The 25,404-nt window shown below is 36.8% G+C and overlaps 1 protein-coding gene across 2 annotated transcripts in view; it reads right to left on the bottom strand.

The window, feature by feature from the left end:
- The window catches only part of USP32 (ubiquitin specific peptidase 32), a 236,475-nt gene that overhangs the window by 136,922 nt on the left and 74,149 nt on the right, over positions 1 to 25,404 (bottom strand). The window lies entirely within an intron of this gene.

The following is a 25,404-nucleotide window of genomic DNA, read 5'->3' as shown; positions in this document are numbered from 1 at the left end:
TAAAGGCTAAAAAATGCTGGTAAATATAATTCTACCATTCTTTTATTGATTGGCTAGGATTCTTCCTTCCTTCTTTCCTTCCTTCCTTTTTCTATATTTATTTTTTGAGAGTGAGAGAGACAGAAAGAGCAGGGAAGGGGCAGAGAGAGAGGAAGACAGCATCCATAGCACGCTCCAGACTCTGAGCTGTCAGCACAGAGCCTAAGACAGAGCTTGAACTCATGAACTGCGAGATCATGACTTGGGCTGAAGTCAGACACAACCAACTGAGCCACCCAGACACCCCTAGAATACTTCTATAGTGAGAAAACTCCCCTAATCAACTATTTGCCCATCCTGATACATAGATACACACACACACACACACACACACACACACACACACACACACACACACACACACTTTTGTTTATTTTGAGAGAGAGAGAGAGAGAGAGAGAGAGAGAGAGAGAGAGAAAGAGAGCACAAGTAGGGGAGGGGCAGCGAGCGAGGGAGTGAGAGGATCCAGAGCAAGCTCTACGTTATCAGCACAGAGCCCAATCCAGGGCTCAAACCCAAGAATCATGAGATCCTGACCTGAGTTGAAATCAAGAGTCCAATGCTTAACCAACTGATCCACCCAGGTGTTCCACTGAGATATATTTTGTATAGAAGAGCCAGGGTGGCCAAATAGTTGAGTAGAGGTGTCTGGGGTGTTTATTGCTTGAATATTAGTGATTGTTTCTCAGACTTTTCGGTGGACAGTGCTAGCAAACAATCATGAATTTATACTTATATTCCCATATACATATAATCTTTTCCTTCTCATCTCAACTACGTTAATCGCTGAGTTTCCTATACAGATTAAATGTTTCAATATGAACAATGTTTCAATGTTCCTTCCTAGAGGGCATTCTGAACTAAGTAACAGGGAGGTAGGATAATGAGAAAAAGAAAGTAATTCCAAGGATATCTTCAAAAAGGGAATTTAAGAATATAAAGCATAAAAATACTAAGCCTAGATATTTGTAGAAAAGACTTCTGATGCTCTCATAAATATAGTTCTCCTTTCTTTGGGGGCATAAGGCAAGGAAACATTTCCTCCTGCTCCGTGCAATTGAAAAGGGCTATTAGTGGCCAAGGGTTAATGACAGAATGACATACACCACTTCTGGGCTAAGTACCTAACAGCAGGAAAGAGACTCCTCCCTAGCATAACCACCTCTACCTTGGTGATTTATAGAAGCTCTTTCTGATATACAATACGAATGCCATAAGAATTGACACTGCCTGGAAAGCTGGACCAACATACAAAGGAGCTGTGATGGAGAATCACCTAACCCCATCAACAGAATCTTTATGAGTGAAAAATAACTTTGTGTTATCTCAAGCTACTATTTTGGGAGGAACATCTGTTATAAAAGCATAACCTCATCTATATTGACTCACAGAGTTAAAAATGAAAAGGGTACAAAAGTTAAAAGTAAAAAATATATATATACCCTCCAAAGACCATCATTCCACCAATTCCTATATGCCTAAAAATTATTTTTAGGTAATCAATGACAAATACATACATAACATGAATCCACAGAATGAGTCACACTGTATGTTGCTGAGGTTCAAAGAATAATTCAAGTACACAATAAGACCCACAGTACCTAATCTATGAAAAAAAAATGAAGTACTCATTTGCATAAAACATACTTAGCACCCATAAAATTTCAAATATTGCTACTCAAATGCAAGCTCTGATTCTATATGTTTGTACTGAAAAGATTTTTCCTTTCACATTAAAAAGGATTTCTGTCTACCTACTGTCTTTGCAGAGTCTATTACAACAAAATGTTTTTTTTTTCAAATGCATTTCATTATACTAATCAAAATTTCCTTTTCTGTAATTTTTATACCAAAATATCATTAAGACAGAGTCAGACTTAGCTCCTAAAAATAATATAATGGCTTTGAAATTCTGAATAAGATACAAGTGCATAATGTAAATTCCATTAAAAAAAAAAAGAACAAATACTAAGGAAACAACTATCAGGGACTGGGAAGCTGAATAGTACCCAAAGCTCATATGGAGTTGACCAGCCAGAAGAGAAACCTCATTTAACATCCAGTGCTTTTAGAAGAGACCCCAGAAGAATCAATCCTTACTATGAGAGCTGTTATTAAGATTTAGAGCAAAGACTACTTTAAAACAAGTCTCAGAAGGATTAGACTTATCTGCAATTAATTTCACCATATGCTAGAATAAAAGAGTGGCAGCATTCTTTAAATGAACACAACAGGGGTGCCTGGGTGGCTCAGTCGGTTGAGCATCCAACTTCTGCTCAGGTCATGATCTCACAGTTCGTGGGTTTGAGCCCCGGGTCAGGCTGTTTCAGATTCTGTATCTCCCTCTCTCTCTGACCCTCCCCTGCTCACTCTGTCTCTCTCGCTCTCTCTCTCTCTCAGAAATAAATAAAAACATTAAAAATTTTAAAAAATAAATTTAAAAAATGAACACAACAAAATTCAAGACAGAGAGTTTATAATATCCAGCAGATATAATTACTAGACATAAGAAGAAACAGGAAAATGTAACCAATCACCAGAAAAAATTCAGTCAAAACAATGAGACACAATAAAAACTGGTATACAAGAAGTCTGAAAATAACTATTAAATAAACTTAAAGATTTAAATGAAGCCATGAACATGAATGCTGAAATTATATTTTAAAATAAAGAATGTAATTTTTAGAGTGAAGAAAATAACAATACTTGAAAAAGTTTACTGTAGAACTTTAACAGCATATTTAACACTGACAAATAAAAAAATCAGTGAACTTGAAGACAGGACAATAACTATCCAAACTGAAGTACAGTGAGAAAAAAGGCTACGAATGGGGTGGGGAGGAGATGGAAAGTAAATAAAAGAGAGAAGATCAGAGTTCCAATAATATTAAAAAATCACTATTTTTTGCATACATGTAATAGGAGGCCAAGAAAGGGAAGACATATTTGAAAGACAGTGGCAGAATATCTCTCAAGTTGGATTACATATCCAAGGTGCTCAAAGAACCTCATACGAGATAAACATAGAAAACCAAGAGGCACCTAGGTGGTTCAGTCAGTTGAGCGTCCAACTTCAGTTCAGGTCATGATCTCATGGTTTGTGAGTTTAAGTCCCACGTCAGGCTCTGTGCTGATAGCACAGAGCCTGGAGCCTGCTTTGTATTCTGTCTTCATTGCTCTCTGCCCTCCTCCCTCTCAAAAATAAATAAGCATGAAAAAAACTGTATCATAAATTCTTGAAAAAAAAGTGAAAATCTTGAAAGCACTGAGGGGAAAGAGGAAACATTACATAGCAAAACAAAAATAAAAATTATCACTGACTTCTAATCAGAAACAATGCAGGCCAGAAGACAATAAAAGGAATCCATCCGAAGTGCTTAAAGGAGAATAAAAACTTCCACACATTGCCTAGGATTCTATATTCAACAACAAAAAGACAAACAACCTAATTAACAACGAGCAAATGAAAAACAAAAACCAAAAAGTAGGAGACTTTATAACCAGAAAAAAAAAAGGGCAAATGACTTAAACAGACATTTCTCCAATTAAGATACACAAATAGGCATATGAAAAGATCCTCAACATCTTAGTCATTAGGGAAATGAAAATCAAATGAATAAAACTATCTTTTAATCACAAAATATATCAATTCTTACATTTTTCTATTACTTTGAAAAAGAGCTCAATTCAAATCTTTATAAAACTGATTTTTCTAGGGGCACCTGGGTGGCTCAGTTGGTTAAGTGTCCGACTTTGGCTCAGGTCATGATCTCACGGTTAGTGGGTTCGAGCCCCACATCAGGCTCTGTGCTGACAGCTAGCTCAGAGCCTGGAGCCTGTTTCAGATTCTGTGTCTCCCTCTCTCTCTGACCCTCCCCTGCTCACACTGTCACTGTCTCTCTCTCAGAAATAAATAAAACATTAAAAAAAAAAAACAAAAAAAATTTTTTTTTCTAAATACACCTTTCTAAGAGATCACATATGAGAAATAGACCAACTCCTTCATAGTCCTAACCCAGTTATCCTAGAAGTTACAAAAAAAAAAAAAATTAGATTCTACATTATGACAAAGATCATGTTCTAGAAATTTTAAATGGCACAGTAATCAAATTAACTATTAAGAAAGAAAATGTATGCTTACTTTATTTAGAGAAGTATTCGACAAGATCTCTTAATATTATATTTTAGATATTATGGTAGACTGTGGGCTGAATAATTATAGTTAGGTCATGCAAATATGACTGAATAATTATAAACACAAAGAACACTGATTAAATAATTCCATATCTTCCTTGGAAAAAAGGGTCTAAAGAAGTTCTAACTGGACTCTATTTTTTTTTTTTTTTGAAAATATTTTTATTTATTCTAGGAGAGAGAGAGAGACAGTGTGAGCAGGGGAGGGTCAGAGAGAGAGGGAGTCACAAACTGAAACAGGTTCCAGGCTCCGAGCTGGCAGTCAGCACAGAGCCCAACGCGGGGCTCGAACCCAGGAATTGTGAGATCATGACCTAAGCGAAAGTCGGACGCTTAACCGACTAAGCCACCCACGCGCCCCACTGGACTCTATTTTTATCATAACTATTAAACATCTTTTTATCAGTGATTTGGATTTGACAAAGAAGGCATATGTGTTAATTTTGTAAATGATGAAAGTGGGAGGAATAGCTAATAAAATAGGTAAAAACATATAGAATAAAATTGATCTTACTAAGGCACTAGGCTAAAGCCAACAAGCTTAAATATATTTAAATTAGTTTCTTAAAAAATCAGTACATATAAAGATAGAAAAACGAGATTAAGCTTGAAAATTTTAGCTAACAAAGCTTTTTGCTTAAGTTAATACAATTTTATGCTGTATGGTAGTGATTAAAGAATTAAATATTCTCCTACTGTTCACTAATCTAATTCCATCTAGAAAACAGCATGGGATTAACCAGTATGCATATTAACTATGGTTAAGCAGCAGCAGGGGAAAAGGACTTGTTCACATGCCTAGAAGGGAAGGTTCCAGTTTCCCAATTCAAATAGCTGAATTCCATCCCCTATGAGGTAGCAGATTTCCAATGGGGGGGTTCTAGTAGCACAAACTCTGGGATCATGATACTGTGCCAAAATCCCCAGTGGCTTCTAGTTCCACCCCCATCTCTAAAACCAGAAAATGAGGCTGGGACTAGGTCAGGGAAATATACCTAACTGTTTCTATGCTCCCAAATTTAAATGGAGTGGAACAAAAAAAATTTTTCATTGAATTCATGACATCCTTACATCTTCAAGTTGACTTGTCACATCAGTTTACAACATTAAACAACTAGCAAGATAAAAACAACTTGAATACCGTAAGAGAAATGTTAAACAAAAGGATGTGAGTGAAAACCCACCACTTTTTTTTTTTTTTTTAAGTTTATTTATGTACTTTGGGAGACAGACGGGGGGGGGCGGGGGGGGCGAGAGAATCCTAAACAGGCTCCATGCTGCCAGCACAGAGCTTGATGTGGGGCTCGAACTCACCTAACTGTGAGATCATGGACCTGAACCGAACCAGGAGTCAGATACAACCAACTGGGCTACCCAGGCGCCCTTGACAAACCTACTGCTTTTAAAAGTTATTACTTACAATGAGTTATTATTGAACCATAAAAAGAAATGGAGTTCTAACACATGCTACAACATGGATGAATCCTGGAAACATTATGTAAAAAGTGATATAAACCACACAAAAAAACAAGTATTGTATGCTTCCATTTATATGAAATATTTAGAATAAGCAAATTCATACAGGTAGAAAATGGACTGTGGCAGGGGGTAGAGTGTGCGTTATTGCCTAATGAGTACAGAATTACTGTTTGGGGTGATGAAAACATTTTCGACAAAGATAGTAGTGATGTGTCCCTAACACTGTGAATGCAATTAATGCCTCTGAAATATACTTAAAAATGGTTAAAATGGCAAAATTCCTTCTATATATTTTACCACAAATGCTTCTCAGCCCTCTCTCAGCTTAATAAGATCCAGCAAAGAAAGTGACTTACTTCAGTCCTGACCAGTGCAAGTCTGTAGTGTCATGGAATCACTCACAAAATTTAAAGACTGACTAGCAAAATCAAACAAAACCTAACCCAGAAGTAGTCCTTAAATTACTCACAAGTAGTTCTAGTTATTAAGAAACAAGGTCATCAGGGGCGCCTGGGTGGCTCAGTCAGTTAAGCGTCCAACTTCGGCTCAGGTCATGATCTCACAGTTGGTGGGTTTGAGCCCCACGTTGGGCTCTGTGCTGACAGCTAGTTCAGAGCCTGGAGCCTGCTTTAGATTCTATTTCTCCCTCTCTCTCTGACCCTCCTCTGCTCATGCTGTCTCTCTCTCAAAAAAAAATTTTTTTTTAAATTAAAAAAAAAACAAGGTCATCATTCCTAACTTACAAATGTACTATACACCTACAGTTTGTGAAAATGACTGTTTAGAATACAAAATGCATTTTCCCTTATTAATTAATAACCACATTTCCTTAGGTAACCCCTAGAATTCTACCTAAATTATAATGTGGCTAGATTGAGTAATTTACAACTATAATTATCAGGACTTTAAAGGCATATTACTGTGAGTATGTATTTCATCTGTATTATTATTAACTAAATAAGCTTGGGAGCTAGTATAGGAATGCAGTCATTTACAAATACTGTTTCCAGAGAGAAATGCTTCCACTATGTCAAAAGAAAGGTGAATAAAAAGACAACATGAGTATGTCTCTACCCATCTCTCCTCCCTTTCCTGGTCATTCAGGGAATGTGTGGATAAATTATATAACTTCAACTTATTTATCTAGAAAACAAGATTAATAATAATAATACTATACCTGACATGATGTGGTAAGAATTAAATGAGATGATACATGTTTAGCATAGTGCCAAGAACATAGTAAATAAGTCCATAAATGTATGTTTTTTCCCATCATCAGTGGGAGGTAACAGAAAACTGGCGAATATCGATTTGGATACTTCGGCTTGAATCTTGAATCTATACATTAGCTTTTAATATTTAGATAAGTAAACTAACCTCCTTAAGCCTCAGTATTTTTTCCTCATTCATAAAATGGTAATAATATCAGTACTTGCATCATGAGAAAAGTCATATAACTTAAACAAGATGTCAGATAAAAATTTGTGAATTCACTAGACAAACAGAATCTTAACCAAGTGTTCAAAGTTAACATCCCCAATAATAGGTTAAACCAGCTACATATGGTTGTTCAAAGTACTGAATGACATGTTTACAAAGTAGCTAATAAAATAATAAGGATATAATATTAACAAACAACAACCAAAGTTCTTCATAGTTATATAGTTTCTCTGAGGGAAAGGTTTGCTTGGTTTCAAATAAACAAGTTGCTTTTATTTGTACCTTGTGTAATATCTGCAAACTGTTATTACATATAACTATATTATTGCCAGTTTTGGGTTCTCAAGCTGAAATTATCCATAAGGATGAAACAAATGACTTTGCCATTATAGCATGATGCTCTCAAATGACCTAATAAGTAGACTAATGACAAAAATAGTTCAGGTAGTATCTCTTTGGAGTTAATAAAAATTCTATTATTTTTCAAAATAAATAGGCTGGTGAGGACTTAATGTGGCTCTCAAGGATTACTGAAAAAATAATCCTAACCCTATAAGAAAAAAAAAGAGACAATAAAAAATAGATAATAGGGGCTATTTTTCTACCCAAAAACTTTTCAATACACAGCTTTGAAAATATTAGTACAATTAAGCTCCTGACCTTTTTTCAGGTTTGTCTAGACAAATGAAAGGATCCTCAAATGAAAGAATCTTCAAACAAACCTGCTGAGGGACTCCAATTCTCAGGAACCAAGAGTACCTGATCATTACTAGAAACCAAAAGAACTTTGCTGGGAAAAAACTAACAGACAGACAGCAACAAACCATATTGCACATGGGTTCTGTGCTGTGACAACAAAAAGCCTATAATAGCAGAAAATTCAAAGGTTATCAAAACTATCAAGCTTTGATAACTTCACCAACTGTTCAGTATCTTGACTGTGGTGGCGGATACACAAACCCCGACAGTTACAGAATTATACAGAACTGAGTGTACATGCACACACGTGCGCACGCGCACGCACACATACACACACACACACAAAGAGGGAAAGCAGTTTAAGATCAGTGGCTACATAGTATCAGTGTCAATATCTAGTTGCGATATGCATTTTGAAAGAGAGACAGAGACAGTGAGCAGGGCTTAAGCAGAGGGAGAGGGGGAGAGGGAGAGGGAGAATTCCAAGCAGGCTCCAGCAATCAGTGCAGAGCCCAACGCAGGGCTCAAACTCATGAACTGTGAGATCGTGACATGAACCCAAACCAAGAGTTGGATACTTAACTGACTGAGCCATCCAAGTGCCCCTAGTCCAGTTATATTTATTTTTTATATTTAATATTTATATATTAAATATTTTATATTTATTTTTTTATATTAAATGCATTCTAAATATTTCCTCCTACTACTAGGTTTAATAGCTAGTTTTTCTCCTAAGGGTGCAATGACCAAGGAAAAAAATTCCACAAAGACCCACACATACAGAACTTGAACATATTTCAAAACAATAAACATAACACTTTTCCAGCTAAAATGAGGAAACACAAACTATTCATAAAGCCAGATAAGTAATGAAAAATTATACTCCACATATTTATTGTGCATCTTTCATGCCAGGCATCAAACGGAGAAGAGATACAGTGGAAGAGAAATAAACAACTTAGTCTTTCTTGGCACTAACATTTTGTAGAACATTAATTGAAAATATATATATATACAGGGATGCCTGGGTGGCTCAGTTAGTTGAGCACCTGGCTCTTTATTTTGGCTCAGGTCATGATCCCATGGTTGTGGGACCCAGCCCTGCATCAGGCTCTGCCCTGATTGCACGGAACCTGCTTGGGAATTTTTCTCTGTCTCTCTCTGTCTCCCCCTCTGCCCCAGTCTCTCCCCTGCTCATACTCTATCTCTCTAAAATAAAAAAAATTTTTTTTAAGTTTTAGAGATAAAAATATATACATCTCCCTTTACATGTGCATAATCTGTTTCCTTCCTCCAGATCTTCCTCATCTTATTAAGTGCCTAGGTTTAAAAAAAAATGTTTTTTAATGTTTGTTTATTTTTGAGAGAGAGGGAGAGAGAAAGAGAGCAAGCGAGAAGGGGAGGGGCAGACACAGAGACACAGAATCCAAAGCAGCTTCAGGCTCTAAGCTGCCAGCACAGCTGCCAGCTGGCCAACACGGGGCTCGAACTCACAAACTGTGAGATCCTGACCTAAGCCAAAGACAGATGCTTAACCAACTGAGCTACTCAGGCGCCCCAATAGTGTCTAGTTTTGAAGAAGGACTTATTTTCTTAGGTTTTTAGAAGTCCTCTCAGATACGGATAGATCTGATTTAGTGGCATATCATTCCTATTTCATAAGTGTTAAAACTGCAGTAAATAAGTTTCTTCTGAAAACTACCTTCACAGTCAAAAACTGTCTCTGCTAAACAAGGAATGAACAAATGACAGTGAAACACAAACAGCTTTTAGCTTGACCTGCCCTTCTAAACTAAGAGCCAGGCATACTCAGGGCAAACTCTTCCTAAACTCATGCCCTGAAGGGCAGCTGGCTGTGATTTTGGCTCAGGTCATGATCTCACAGTTCATGGAATGGAGCCCTGCATTGGGCTCTGGACAGACAGTGCAGAGCCTGCTTGGGATTCTCTCTCTCCCTCTTTCTCAGCCCCTTCCCCAACTGCACACACTCTCTTCTCTCTCTCAATCATTAAAAAAAAAAAAAAAAAAACTCACGCCAGTTCATGCCCCTACCTACACCTATTGGTAGCTTATGTTGACCTAAACTCTGTACCACTCAACCATTACATAAATACCATATAACTCTGAGAAATGGGAAAAACAAAACCTAACTCAATAACTTGTATAAGAATGTGCCAAATACTATATCAACAGCTGGATTTTATCTTATTAATTAACAAGAGTAACTGGAATACTCATTATAAAACAAGGGAGGACAGATTATAAATATTTTCAATATCATCATTAGAACAATGTCACCCACACAATAAATTTTCAGTCATCTCTGTTGAAAATCTCAAACTGAGACTTAAAGAACCAAGAATACATAAGTATATATACCTATCTCCAGCCGTCAAGGAATATGTTCCTAATTAAATATTTTCAGGAAGTAGTAAGTTATAAACCCGGCATTTTAGAACATGGGCATTTATTACCACAATCCCATAGACACACACCACATGCAGCTTCTAAGGATTAGGACCTGGAGATTTTGGGGAGCCATTATTCAGCTTCACACACTGTCCAATCAGAACACCTATAATCCCAAGAGGGATGGACAAACTCTCATTTTTATCCCTCTCTGTTGTCCTACAATTTGGCTCTGGACACAATCACAGTAGTGGAAAGTGGCACCAGCCTGCTGATAGGTAAACTGAAAATGGCAGCTCCAAGGAAAGGGAAAACACTATGGATATTGAAAGGAGGAAGGAGCTCAGGAAAGTTGTTTATTAACTCCTTGGTTCATCTCCTAACTGCACATGCGTGGATCAGAATCTAAGCACTACCACAAAGTCTGAGAACTAAAATTTAGGACAGATCATTGTCTCCGTTCCAGACTGACCACTGGGTGGTGCACACGTGAAACAGATCCAACTAACACTGCACACAGCCTTAGAAAACGCAACTAACAGTGAACCATCAACTACAATGAAAAGAAGACAGACTGGAACTTACAGCCTAAATGATCAATATCAACGATCAACAATCTAATATAACAAATATATCAACCTCTTCACAGAACGTAAAGAGAATCGGGGCACCTGGGTAGCTCAGTTGGTTAAGCGGCTGACTATACAGCTCAGGTCATGATCTTGCAGTTCATGAGTTTGAGTCCTGTGTCAGGCCTGTGCTGATCAGAGCCTGGAGCCTGCTTTCGATTCTGTGTCTCCCCCTCTCTACCCCTCCCCAGCTTGCACTCTGTCTCTATCTCTCTCAAAATGAAAGAAATGTTTAAAAAAATATTTTTTAAATAAAGAGAATCAGAATCTCATAACATTGTATTAAAAATGTTTGGAAAAAAAACCAGAATTACACAGCATGTAAAGATCAGGAAAGTCTCAATTCAATTAGGAAAAGACAATAATTACATGAGACAGATAATTAGATTTATCAGAGATGCTGGGGGAGCCATTATTTTTTTAAAATATTTTTAATGTTTATTTATTTGTGAGACAGAGAGAGACAGAGTGTGAGTGGGGGAGGGCCAGAGAAAGAGGGAGACAGAATCTGAAGCAGGCTCCAGGCTCTGAGCTGTCAGCACAGAGCCGGATGCGGGGCTTGATCTCACAACCTGTAAGATCATGACCTGAGGTGAAAACTGATGCTTAACTGACTGAGCCACCCAGGCATCCCTGGAAGAGCCATTATTAAAATGACCAAAGAAATGAGCATAAACATTCACTGTTGAATGGAAAGATAGAAAGTCTTAATATAGAAACAGAAGATATTAAGAAAAACCAAATGGAAATTTTAGAACTGAAAAATACAGTAACAACAACAACAACAAAAAATATCATCTCCTTAAATCCACTAATTGGAATTTTGGGAAAATAAGCTCTTCTTTTAAGAATGACAACTCTTTGTGAAGGCCAATTCTATTACTAACGTCTCAGTATTTCATAACTCTAGTGGTACTAAATGAGAAAGATATAATTCAACTTGTCACAACTTGAGCCACCCCTTTTTGATAAAATGTCTACCAAGTTTCCACTCAGTAATGATTGAATAAAGTTAATGAACTGAAATAAATAATATCAAAGCATAACTACTTATTAGATGGAAAAAATATTAAAACGTGACTACCAGTTACAAAAAAGTCTACTGATTCACAAGATGCATTTAATATATCTTGACACGATGTTGTTTCTTTCATATGAGAAGGGCAGATCCCTCTGCAGATCTAAATCATATTTATGTGTTAAAACAATGTTCTTAGACGAATTTAATAACTATTACAATATGCAAACCAAGAAAATTTAATGCTGTGACCTAAATCCAATGGCATTTCATCTGGTTCTCTACATTAGTAAATCTTCACATAAATTTATTAATCAAAATTAATAACAAAATACAGTAGATACCACATGACACCCACTAGGATATCTATAACCAAAACACAGATAGTAACAAGGTTGGCTAGGATGTAAAGAAGTTGCGACCCTCATACACCATTGGCAGCAAAGTAAAATAGTACAGCCACTTTGGAAAATAGTCTGGCGGTTCCTCAAAAGGTTAAACACAAAGTTACCATGGGATCCAGAATATACCCAAGAGAAATGAAAACATACGTCCACACAAATGCACATGAAGGTTCACTGCATCACAATTTATAATAGCCAAAAAGTAGAAATAATCCCAATATTCATCATTAGATGAATAAACAAAATGTGATATATCCATACAAGGAATGTTATTCATCCAAAAGAAGGAATGAAGGATTGATACACACTGCAACAGAACATAATGTTTTCAAGATCTAAGCCATCTAAGTCACAAGACCATATATTAAAATGTTTACTTATTTTGAGAAAGAGGGAGAGGATGTGATCAGGGGAAAGACAGAGACAGAGAGAGAGAGAGAGAAAGAGAGAATTCCTAAGCAGGCCCAAGCTCAGCCTGGAGCCTGATGCAAGGCTCCATCTCATGAACCATGAGATCATAACCTGAGCCAAAATCAACACATGCTTAACTGAGTCACCCAGGAGCCCCTATATGATTCCATTTGTATGAAATGCCCAAATAGGTAAATCTATAAAGATGGAAGTACATTAGTATATTAGCCTAGGGCTGGTGGAGGAGGTTATGGAGAAAATAAGGATGACAAAGGTATAGGGTTTCTTTTGGGGGTGAAGAAATTGACTGTGGAGTGATGGTTGCACAACTCTGTGAACAAACTAAAAAGCTATTAACTATATACTTTCAAAGGTTGAATTGAATAGGATGCATTATAACTCGATAATTAGGAAATTGTTAGAAAAGGCTATTAGGAAACAATACTCGTGTTTCATTTAAAGCAAAGATCTAGTATAGATAGCAAAACTGGTTAACACATTTTTCTGAAGAGTGCTCCTATAAGCCTTTTTATTCTTCACCTAAAATTTTTGAAAGTCAAATGTAAAAATAAGAAATAATGAAGACAGGAAAATAGTTTAGAATACAACTTCATGTGTGGTAGTATATGCCAATATTGTTTTCGATATAAATTTTAAAACAACACTACTACTTATGTCATTTGGAAATTAATGAGAAAGTTATTCTTCAGAGATGTAATAAAGTTCCACCCATATATAAAACAACTTAAGCAAACTATTTTGCCTACTAATTTCTATGAGCAGTGCCAGCTATAAAATGGTTTTAAAAATTATACATTATTTTGGGGCACCTGGGTGGCTCAGTCAGTTAAGCGTCTGACTCGATTTTGGCTCAGGTTATGATCTCACAGTTCATGAGATGGAGCCCCATGTCAGGCTCTGTGCTGACAGTGTGAGGCCTGCTTGGGATTCTCTTTCTCCCTCTCTCTGCCCCCTTCCACTCGTGCACATACTCTCTTTTAAAATAAATGAACATAAATTTTAAAAATCATAAACTATTTTAAAAAGCTAAACTGTATCCAGAATCTGTAAAAAATGAAAACACACTTTTAGAGTATTTTAAAGAGTATCTCAGCTTCTCTCACATTAGACAAGGAAAAAAAAAACCAAAACCCAAAACCCAATTCTTAAGCTTGATTTCTTTTTCCTCTGAGGTCAAGAGCTTCATACAGATTGAATTTTAAATTTATTTTTTTATTTTATTTATTTTGAGATAGTACCCATGCCGAGAGTCGGGGAAGGGGAGACAGCGAGAGAGGGAGAAAGAGAATCCCAAGCAGGCTCCATGCTGATAGTGCAGGGCTGGATCCCACAAATGTGAGATGATGGCCTGAACCAAAATCAAGTACAGATGCTTAACAGAATGACCCACCCATTCACTACTGCCCTATAGATAGAATTTTATATCTAGTATTTCCCATTGTTGTTATCAATGGTAATTTAACAACATGCAAATGATGTGATTAAAATTTACCCTCAATTTACCACCGATGTTTTAACTTGATGTGCCAAGATTAATTCAAAGGCAAATAAAAAACCCTAATTAAATCTTGCATCAGTTTTTTTATGCACAGTTGGGACACAGAAGGCCCAAAAGCATAAAAGTCCATGGAATATTAGAGGCTAGAAAGACAGTCTGATATAGATAGATAAACAGATAGAAGGATACATATAAAATACATATGTATGTATTACAACTAAAATACTTAACCTAAAGTACATTTGGGAGATCAGTGTAAAAAATTAACCTTTGTCTCATGAAAAGTTATACTAAAAAACTGGTGGAATGTTATGGGATGATTTAGCCATAGGTATGAAAACTAAGCAAATGAAAAAAATAAGGTTAATTGTTAATTCCAGTGGAAAAAACTAAATCATAACACACCATGTTGCAAAAAAAATATTTATATAATCATAATACTGTAGCCTGCATGGCTCAAGTTGGTTAAGCGTCCGAATTCAGCTCATGTCATAATCTCGTGGTTTGTGACTTCGAACCCCGTGTCAGGCTCTGTGCTGACAGCTCAGAGCCTGGATTCTGCTTCAGATGCTGTGTCTCCCTCTCTCTTTACCCCTCCCTGACTCATGCTCTGTCTCTCTGTCTCTCAAAACTAAATAAACATTCAAAAAAACTATATATATATATTCATAATACTGTAAAAAAACAAATACTGATTTATCCCAAAACTGTGATATAACTGTATTAATTGCATTGAGAAGATGTGGAGGGGAGTGTATAAGAAAGCTAAATATTTCCTGCAATTGTCAAGCAAAGGATAAAATCTAAGGGGCACCTGGGTGGCTTAGTCGGTTAAGCGTCCGACTTTCGCTTAGGTCATGATCTTGCGGTTCGTGGGTTCGAGCCCCGCGTCGGGCTCTGTGCTGACTGCCAGCTCAGAGCCTGGAGCCTGTTTCAATCTGTGACTCCCTCTCTCTCTGACCCTCCCCTGCTCACGCTGTCTCTCTCTCTCTCTCCTAGAAATAAATAAAACATTAAAAAAATTATTTTAAAAAAAAAGGATAAAATCTAAAAATCAGCTAAGAAACAACAGTAAAGAATACTAGTTAGGAGACAGATATACAAACCAGAAGCTATTTCTGGAAAGTGGTTGTCTCAAGACTGAGGTAGGTGGGGGGGCTCTTGGTTTTTAACTAGCTCCTTCTGATTCTGCTTTGACTATGTGCATGTATCACTATGATAATTTAAAAAAAAGTAACTGAAAAATTTTATCTGCAAAGCAGGTTAACTGGTTGCTGCTGGAGAAGGACTCTATGTAATAGGGATAAAATGGAGGTTTACTTTTCACTAATACTTCCGTAAGTTTTAGATAGTGAGCCACAAGCCATACACTACCTATTTCTTTTAAATCAATTCATAAATAATAGGTAACAGGACTATAAAACATGAAATACAGAGCAATCGAAAATAAGAGCACTATAATTCAATTTAAGTAATATAACTAAAATATTCATTGGATGTATCTTTCAAAAGCCAATTTTATTAAAGAAAATTTTCATCTATATAGGAATGACTAGCCTCCATGGACCTGCCCAATCTATTTAAATAAATTCCTGCTGCTACTCACCCCAGATCATAATATAGCTTATATGATATTGCTTGTGGCAGAAACTGTTAGCTGTCTACACAATATCCATTTTTTCCTTCCTCCTCAGTAATAGAACCTCAATTTTTTCCATGATATTAATGATCAATCATAAATCAAAACTTGCATTTCAGATTATCTGCTCTTATAATTTGATTTGGGGGTCCATACTGGACACAAGGCTTATTTTCTCATTCTACTGAGACTTAATGCTTTTGGTCACATGGAATTCTTAGACCTCAGTATGAGAAACTCTGTAAAATGCCCTTTTCACTTTAAGGTTTTATATATTTTTAAGAGAGAGGGAGAGACAGAGTACTAGCAGGGGAGAGACAAAAGGAGACAGAATCTGAAGCAGGCCCAGGCTCTAAGCTGTCAGCACAGAGCCCAACGTGGGGCTCAAACTCATGAACTGTGAGGTCATGACCTAAGCTGAAGTCGGACGATTAACCAACTGACCCACCCAGGCACTCTGATGCCTATCTCCTTCAGGTTCCTCCAGAGGATCACTAAAGGAAAATTCATGTGTATAGGACAGAATAACCTATAATTTAAGTCCTATTTCCTCAAAAAGATTTACCAAATTTTATTTATATAGGTTACTATCCCCTCAAGTTACTTTACTGTTAAAGAATAAGTTGTTAAATTTGGGAGGGAGGAAAGGGGCGCCTGTGGCTCAGTTGGTTGAGCGTCCGACTTGGGCTCAGGTCATGATCTCATAGTTCGTGGGTTCAAGCCCTGCATCGGGCTCTGTGCTGACAGCTAGCTCAGAGCCTGGAGCCTGTTTTGGATTCCGTGTCTCCCTTTCTCTCTGACCCTCCCCTGATCATGCTGTCTCTCTCTCTCAGAAATAAATAAAAAACATTTATAAAAATTAAAAAAAACTATTAAAGGGAAAATATTAAATACTATTTTCAGAAAAAAGAAAATATGCCATTTGCTCCATATTCTTAAGTATTATTTTATTGTATCTACCCTACAATCCATATTTTTTTCACATAAGAATTTTCCTAGAGCTTCATAGCCCGTGTCAGGTGTCTATCCCACAGAACTGTTGACTATTAGATGCTAGGCATGAGCCCATATCATAAAATGTTTGTGGAACACAAGAGTCCACAAGTAAGTTCTAATACTCTTCTTAAATTTAGAGAATAGAGTACTCTATATTACTTCCCTCCCTTCCTTGAGCTCAAAAGAAGCACTGCCTAAACAAAATATCCAGGATACCTCCGTACATTACCTATTTATATCTGACAGACTGTCCGACTAATAAACTAATACTAGGATTAACTGGACAAACCAGATTACCAGCTCTGTTTGTCTTAGGTAACTTCCTGTTGCCACCACACCCAATAGCAAGTCCTGAAATTCTTTCTCTATCTCTTTTCACGTGTCTAAAAGATACCCTGTCCACTTAAGTCTATTCAAATACACAATTACAAGTCATATAGCATAAAACCGCAACGTCACTAGACATCAGTGAGGTAAATTATTGGTATACCTTCTCAATTAGCTTGGGAGTGGTTTAAAATAATTTCTTCGAAGTTCTGGGTTGTAATTCCCCTTCCACTCACTAGCATCCTGTAAAGCAAATATTTGTCCCTTTTTGATAGCTGATCTATTCCCATCCCAATGAAGAAGCTGAAGTCTCTTTAGACTCACAGGTGCTTTGAAGAAGCCTATTCCTGGTTCAGGTTCAACCACTAGGTTTCAAGTCAAAACTGCTCTCCTTGGAGTCAGTGTCTCTACCCATGGAGAATCCCAAGCTAGCTTTTTTCTTTGCAGTTTTCACATCTTAATCGACTGGATCCTTGCCTCACAACTGGCTCCTTATCCTACTTCATTATGCATACTTTTCTTGGAAACTGATTATCCTGGATCTTCTATTTCTGATGATCTCATTCTGGAATTTCCTTGCTTTAACTTCAAGTTTCTAAAAGTATAATTTAATTCATACCTTCAGACCAGAAGAGAAAAGACAGAATTCCAAATTTATGATTGAGAATTCCTTCCTTTTCGCTGCCCCAACTGTCCCAGCCTAACCTAGCCTATATCCTTCCCCCCTCCATTCCAGGCTGATTTCAAAGGCCACTGAAACATCATAAATTTAATTGCATTTCTAAATTTTCTAATTACAATCAAGTTGGTCATATACCTAATTCCAATAATTCTGATCAAAAGTTTGGAGGTTCTTTTGCCTCAGAACTTAAGTCACTAAGAAAAGACCCTGAAGTAAATTAATAAAGTTAAAACAAAAACCCAAATATCCTAACAAAGACTGAAAAGGAAATGATACATTTTATTAATAGTCAGTTTTTACATTTCAGGCTCACTTTTCCAAGTAGTATTAAGTATTCTTCCTGAAAAACACAAAATGTACGTCCAATTAAATATTTTATAAAGTTTTTGAGGGATAACTGAAGTACAATAACCTGCATATATTTTCTATGAGTCCCATTTTCTTTTTTCCTTTTTAAAAAATTTTTTTAAAATGCTTATTTTTCAGAGAGGGAGAGAGAGAGAGAGAGAGAAAATAAAGCCTGAGTAGGGAAGGGGCAGAGAGACAAGGAGACACAAAATCCAAAGCAGGCTCTAGGCTCTAAGCTGTCAGCACAGAGCCCAACACAGGGCTCGAACTCATTGACTGCGAAATCATGTTCTGAGCCAAAGTCAGATGCTTAACTGACTGAGCCACCAAGACACCCCACCCAGTCCCATTTTCAAACTGCACCCCGATCAGTTTTGTGATACCATGCCATATCACTGAAACCATCACCACAACTGAGAAAATAACATTTTTATCACTTCAAAAGTGTCCTCATGTCCCCATATACTCTATCTCTCCTTCTCCCTCTACCAACAACACCCAGTAAGGTTCCTTTCAGGATAGATAACTTTGCAATTTCTAAAATTTTATATAAATGAACAAATAAGAATGTGTTCTATTTTGTTTGACTTTTACTTGGATTCTTTCACTTAACACAATGACTTTGAGATTCACTCATGTTTTTGCATGTATTAATAGATCTTCCATTTTATTTCCAGGTCATCAAATACGCTTTTACAAAGTAGTAAAAAGAAAATCCTCATTGTGAAAACCTCTTAGTATATTTATGATGTCTAGAACAGATATTTTTAATATGCTTCTACTGTATTTTTTTAAGTTTACTTATTTATTTGGGGTGGAGAAGGGAAGGAGGGACAAAGAGGACAAGAAGGAATCCCAAGTAGGCTCCACGCTGTCACAGCAGACCTCAACATGCAGCTCGATCTCAGGAACCATGAGATTACCTGAGCCAAGATCAAGAGTCAGATGCTTAACTGACTAAGCCATCCAGGCACCCCTGCTTCTATTTTAAAAGGAAGAATGTCATAGAAAGACTGCCCAGTGAAGAAACATATTTTATTAGTTTTATCACCTCTGGGGAAAAATAAGAATTAAAAATTTCAATTATCTAACTTTGGCAGCTAAAAATACAGGACTACGTTTCTTTAAAACTTACTCCTTTGGAAATGAAAAAAATTTTTATAAAAGGGCACCTGTCCAGCTCACTTGGAGAAGAGGTATCTTGACCTAAGTGTTGATGAGTTCAAGCTGCACACTGGGTATAGAGATTACTAAATAAATAACTTAATTGCATGTATTAATTAAAAACAATTTTTTTAATATTTAGTTTTTGAGAGAGAGAGACAGAGAGCAAGTAGGGGAGGAACAGAGAGTGAGAGATACAGAAATCAAGCTGTCAGCACAGAACCTGATGTGGGGCTCGAACCCATGAACCATGAGATCATTACCTGAGCCAAAGTCAGATGCTCAACCAACTGAGTCACCCAGGTGCCCCTTTAATTTTTTTTCTGAGAGACAAAGAGAAAGAGAAAGCGCACACAAGATGGAGAGAGGGGCGGGGTGGGAGGGAGAGAGAGAGGAGGAGAGGGAAAGAGGGAGGGGGAGAGGGAGGAAGGGAAGGAAGGAGGGAGAGAGGGAGAGAGACAGAGAGACAGAGAGACAGAGACACCACAGCAGGCTCCATGCTCAGCTAGGAGCCCCATGTGGGACTTGATCCCATGAACCTGGGATCATGACCTGAGCCAAAATCAAGAGACAGACGCCAAGTGAGCCACCGAGGTGCCCCTTCCACAGAATACTTTTAAAATGTGTATTGTTGACAAAAGTTAATTAATATGGGAAGAAAATACAGCAATAATTTTTACTGTACGTATTGTAACCCATTGATTATATGCTGTTCAAAGTTCAAAGAACTTTTATGCATTCACACAAAATCATACGCATTTTACAATGAATATCTAGTTTAGATAATGTGTATAAATGAAAGATTCCTATGAAAGAAAAATATTGTAAAAAAAAAAGGATGAACTACAGTAAAGACTTCCTTCTTAGCTAAATATAGAAACATTTTTCAATAATTTGCTCTCCTATACTAGTTTGCATACACATAGGATGATATGCTGTTTCTTATGCCATTTATTTCTAAGAATACATCCTTGAAAATCCTAAAATTGGCTGAAATGTCCCTTAACTACAAAATTAATCCTAAAACCCTAACTTATATTATATAATTTTATATACTTAATATTTGAAGCTACAATATATGTAGTTACATGGCTTATATTTGAAGCTACAATATATGTAGTTATATGGCTTATATATGTACACTATAAGTTTCTATTTTAAGTTTCTTATTAAATTACAATATATATAATCTGTAATATTAACCATTACACAGCCAACAATTTTTTAAAGTACATCATTTTTCAGAATAGCATATTATTTGGGACATTATCTCAGATTTTTACAAAGGTGCTGCAGGATATTCTTATAACTTTAAGGAGAAAAGGGTGGGAAAATGTGTATCCTAAAGTACTAAGTATTAATGACTCAAAACACAAATTTTTTCCTCTTCATATTCTCAATCAGCTACTCAGGAAAAATAAAGGTATCAAGGTACTACATTTAAAAGTACATTAAGAAAGGATTCTCACATTTATCACTTAATGACAAAAATAAATATAAAAGTTCAACTGTATTTATAACTCCTTCCCCTACATTTTAATCTAAATACTGAATGTAATAACTCACACTAGTCAAAGATGACAGACTCAAAAAATAATAACTGCCATATACAAAACAAAGAAAATAAGTTCCATTTCTGAGACAAATATATCAGGTAGGTACTCAATAAAATAAGGTTATGTTTATTCCACCTATGGACATGAGGAGAAAAGGGAAAAAGATTAATAATTCAGATGTCGGCCCTCTACATTCACCCATGTTTGGCAAATATTTGTTGCCTTCCCTATCACTTAGAATTCTTTTTATATGAATTTTATGTTTTCTGTAGTCAAACTTAGCTAAATCTTATCAGCTAAATTTTGGCAGTTTTGAACATGGTTATAAATAAAATCAACCCTACTGTACCCTATACTACCAAGTAAGGAACATGGTATTAAGGAGATGTGTTTATCAAGACTGATTTGAACAGGATACTAATTATTTCAATCATCTACGACACGGTCATGTCACTATCTCAGTGAATAAACTGATTCAAGTAAGTGATTATGCATGAGTTGTTTTCTCTAAGAGTATTTTTCTTTTCACAAATAGTTTATTGTCAAGTGGGTTTCCACATAACACCCAGTGCTCATCCCCACAAGTGCCCCCCTCCATGCCGATCTCCCCCTCCCCCCCCCACATGCATCAGTCCTCAGTTTGTTATCAGCATTCAGGAGTCTCTCATGGTTTGCCTCTTTCCCTTTCCCCCACCATTTCCCCCCTTCTTCTCCCCCATCGTCTTCCGTTAAGTTCCTCCTAATCCACCTATACGTGCAAACATATGATATTTGTCCTTTTCTGCCTGACTTATTTCGCTCAGCATAACACCCTCAAGGTCCATCCATGTTGCTACACATGGCCAGTTTTCATTCTTTCTCATTGCCATGTAGTATTCCATTGTATAGATAAACCACATCTTCTTGATCCATTCTTCTTTTGATTGACACTTAGGCTCTTTCCATGATTTGGCTATTGTTGAGAGTGCTGCTATGAACATTGGGGTCCATGTGCCCCTATGCATCAGCACTCCTGTATCCGTTGGGTAAATTCCTAGCAGTGCTATTTCTCGGTCATAGGGGAGTTCTATTGTTAAATTTTTGAGGAACCTCCACACTGTCTTCCAGAGGGGCTGCACCAGTTTGCATTCCCACAAATAGTGTAGGAGGGTACCCGTTTCTCCCCATCCTTGGGAGCATCTATAGTCCCCTGATTTGTTCATTTTAGCCACCCTGACGAGTGTGAGGTGGTATCTCAGTGTGGTTTTGATTTGTATTTCCCTGATGAGGAGGGAGGCTGAGCATCGTTTCATGTGTCTGTTGGCCATCTGGATGTTCTCTTTGGAGAAGTGTCTGTTCATATCTTCTGCCCATTTCTCTACTGGGTTGTTTTTCGGGTGTGGAGTTTGGTGAGTTCCTTATAGATTTTGGATATTAACCCTTTGATATGTAATTTTAACTATCTTTTCCCATTCCGTTGGTTGCCTATTAGTTTTGTGGATTGTTTCCTATCCTGTGCAGAAGCTTTTAACCTTGATGAGGTCCCAATAGTTTATTTTTACTCTTGATTCTCTTGATTTTGGGCATGTGTCAAGTAAGAAGTTGCTGCAGAGGAGGTCAAGGAGGTTGTTTCCTGCTTTCTCCTCTAGGGTTTTGATGGTTTCCTTTCTCACATTCAGGTCCTTTATCCATTTTGAGTTTATTTTTGTGTATGGTGTGAGAAAATGATCTAGTTTCATTCATCTGCATGTTGCTGTCCAGTTCTCCCAACACCATCTGTTAAAAAGGCTGTCTTTTTTCCATTGGATATTCTTTCCTGCTTTGTCAAAGATTAGTTGGCTGTATCCCTTTGGGTCCAGCTCTGAGTTCTCAATTCTATTCCACTGGTCTAAGTGTATATTTTTGTGTCAATACCATACTGTCTTGATGATGACAGCTTTGTAGTAGAGGCTAAAGTCTGGGATGGTGATACCTCCCATTTTGGTTTTATTTGTCAGTATTACTTTGCATATTTGGGGTCTTTTGTGGTTCCATACAAATTTTTGGATAGTTTGTTCTGGTTTTGAGAAGTATGCTGGTGCAATTTTGATTGGAATTGGGTAATAATGACATTTTAACTATATTTATTCTTCCTATTCATGAGTATGGAATACTTTTCCATTTCTTTGTGTCTTCTTCAATTTCCTTCATAAGTTTCTATAGTTTTCATCATACAGATCTCGTGTATCCTTGGTTAGGTTTATTCCTAGGTATTTTATGGTTTTTTGTGCAATTGTGAATGGGATCAGTTTCTTGATTTCTTTCTGTTGCTTCGTTATTGGTGTATAAAAATGCAACCGATTTCTGTACGTTGATTTTGTACCCTGCAACTTGGCTGAATTCTTGGATCAGTTCTAGTAGGCTTCTGGTGGAGTCTGTCGGGTTTTCTATGTACAGTACCGTGTCGTCTGCAAACAGTGAAAGTTTGACTTCCTCTTTGCCAATTCTGATGCCTTTTTATTTACTTTTGTTGTCTGACTGCTGATGCTAGGACTTCCAATACTATGTTAAACAACAGTGGTGACAGTGGACATCCCTGTCGTGTTCCTGATTTCAGAAGGAAAGCTCTCAGTTTTTCCCCATTGAAAATGATGTTAGCTGAAGGATTCTCATAGATGGCTTTTATGATGTTTAAGTAGGTTCCTTCTATCCCGACTTTCTCTAGAGTCTTTATTAAGAACGGATGCTGTATTTTGTCAGATGCATTTTCTGCATCTATCGACCGGATCATATGGTTTTTATCTTTTCTTTTGTTAATGTGATGGATCACATTATTGGTTTACGATTACTGAACCAGCCCTGTAACCCAGGAATGAATCCCAGTTGATCATGCTGGATAATTCTTTTTATGTGCTGTTGGATTAGATTTGCACGTATCTTGTTGAGGACTTTTGCAACCATATTCATCAAGGATATTGGCCTGTAGTTCTCTTTTTTTGCTGGATCTCTGTCTGGCTTGGGAATCAGTGATGCTAGCTTCATAAAATGAGTCTGGAAGTTTTCCTTCGATTTTTATTCTTTGGAATAGCTTGAGAAGAATTGGTATTAATTCTGTTTTAAATGTCTGGTAGAATTCCCCAGGGAAGCCATCAGGTCCAGGGCTCTTATTTGTTGAGAGATTTTTGATAACTGATTCGATTTCTTCACTAGTTATGGGTCTGTTCAGATTTCCTATCTCTTCCTGTGTGAATTTTGGTAGTGAGTGTGCGTTTAGGAATTTGTCCATTTCTTCTAAGTTGTCCATTTTGTTGGCATATTAATTTTTCATACTATTCCCTGATAATTGCTTGTATTTCTGAGGGGTTGGTTGTAATCAGTCCATTTTCATTCATGATTTTGTCTATTTGGGTGCTCTCTCTTTTCTTTTTGAGAAGCCTGGCTAGAGGTTTGTCAATTTTGTTTATTTTTTCAAAAAACCAACTCTTGGTTTCATTGATCTGTTCAATTGTTTCTTTGGTCTCTATGTTGTTTATTTCTGCTCTGATTTTAACTATTTCTCTTCTTCTGCTGGGTTTGGGGCGTTCTTGTTGCTCTGCCTCTAGTTCCTTTAGGTGAGCTGTTAGATTTTGGACTTGCGCTTTTTCTAATTTCTTGAAATAGGCCTGGAGTGCAATGTACTTTCCTCTTAGGACTGCCTTTGCCGCATCCCATAGAGTTTGGATTGTTGTATTCATTTTCATTTGTTTCCATATATTTTTAAATTTTGTCTCTAATTGCCTGATTGACCCATTCATTCTTTAGTAGGGTGTTCTTTAACCTCCATGTTTTTGGAGGTTTTCCAGACTTCTTCCTGTGATTGATTTCAAGTTTCAAAGCATTATGATCTGAGAGTGTGCATGGTATGATCTCCATTCTTTTGTATTTATTGAGGGCTGCTTTATGTCCCAGTATGTGATCTATCTTGTAGAATGTGCCATGCGCACTTGAGAAGAAAGTAAATTCCCTGGCCTCATGATGTAAAGTTCTAAATGTATCTGTCAGATCCATCTGGTCCTATGTGTCTTTCAAGTCCATTATTTCTGTAGTGATTTTCTGTCTGGTTAACCTATCCATTGCTGTAAGCAGAGTATTAAAGTCCCCTGCTATTCGCACATTCTTATCTACAAGCTTGTTTCTGTTTGTGATTGTTTTAAATATTTAGGTGCTCCCATATTCAGTGCATAGACATTTATGACTGTTAGTTCTTCCTGATGGATAGTCCCTGCAATTATTATGTAATGCCCTTCTTTATCTCTTGTTATTTTCTTTAATTTAAAGTCCAGTTTGTCTGATATAAGTATAGCTACAACGGCTTTCTTTTGATTTCCAGTAGCATGCTATATATTTCTCCATCCCCTTACTTTTAATCTGAAGGTGTCCTCCAGTGTAAAATGAGTTTCTTGTAGACAGCAAATAAATGGGTTTTCTTTTTTTATCCATTCTGCTACCCCATG

The sequence above is a fragment of the Hyaena hyaena genome, unplaced genomic scaffold, assembly GCF_003009895.1.
Source record: "Hyaena hyaena isolate Hyena2069 unplaced genomic scaffold, ASM300989v1 scaffold_553, whole genome shotgun sequence".
Classification (NCBI taxonomy): Eukaryota; Metazoa; Chordata; class Mammalia; order Carnivora; family Hyaenidae; genus Hyaena; species Hyaena hyaena.
The sequence above is the reverse complement of the archived record's forward strand: the minus strand, read 5'-3'. Positions and strand labels throughout refer to the sequence as shown.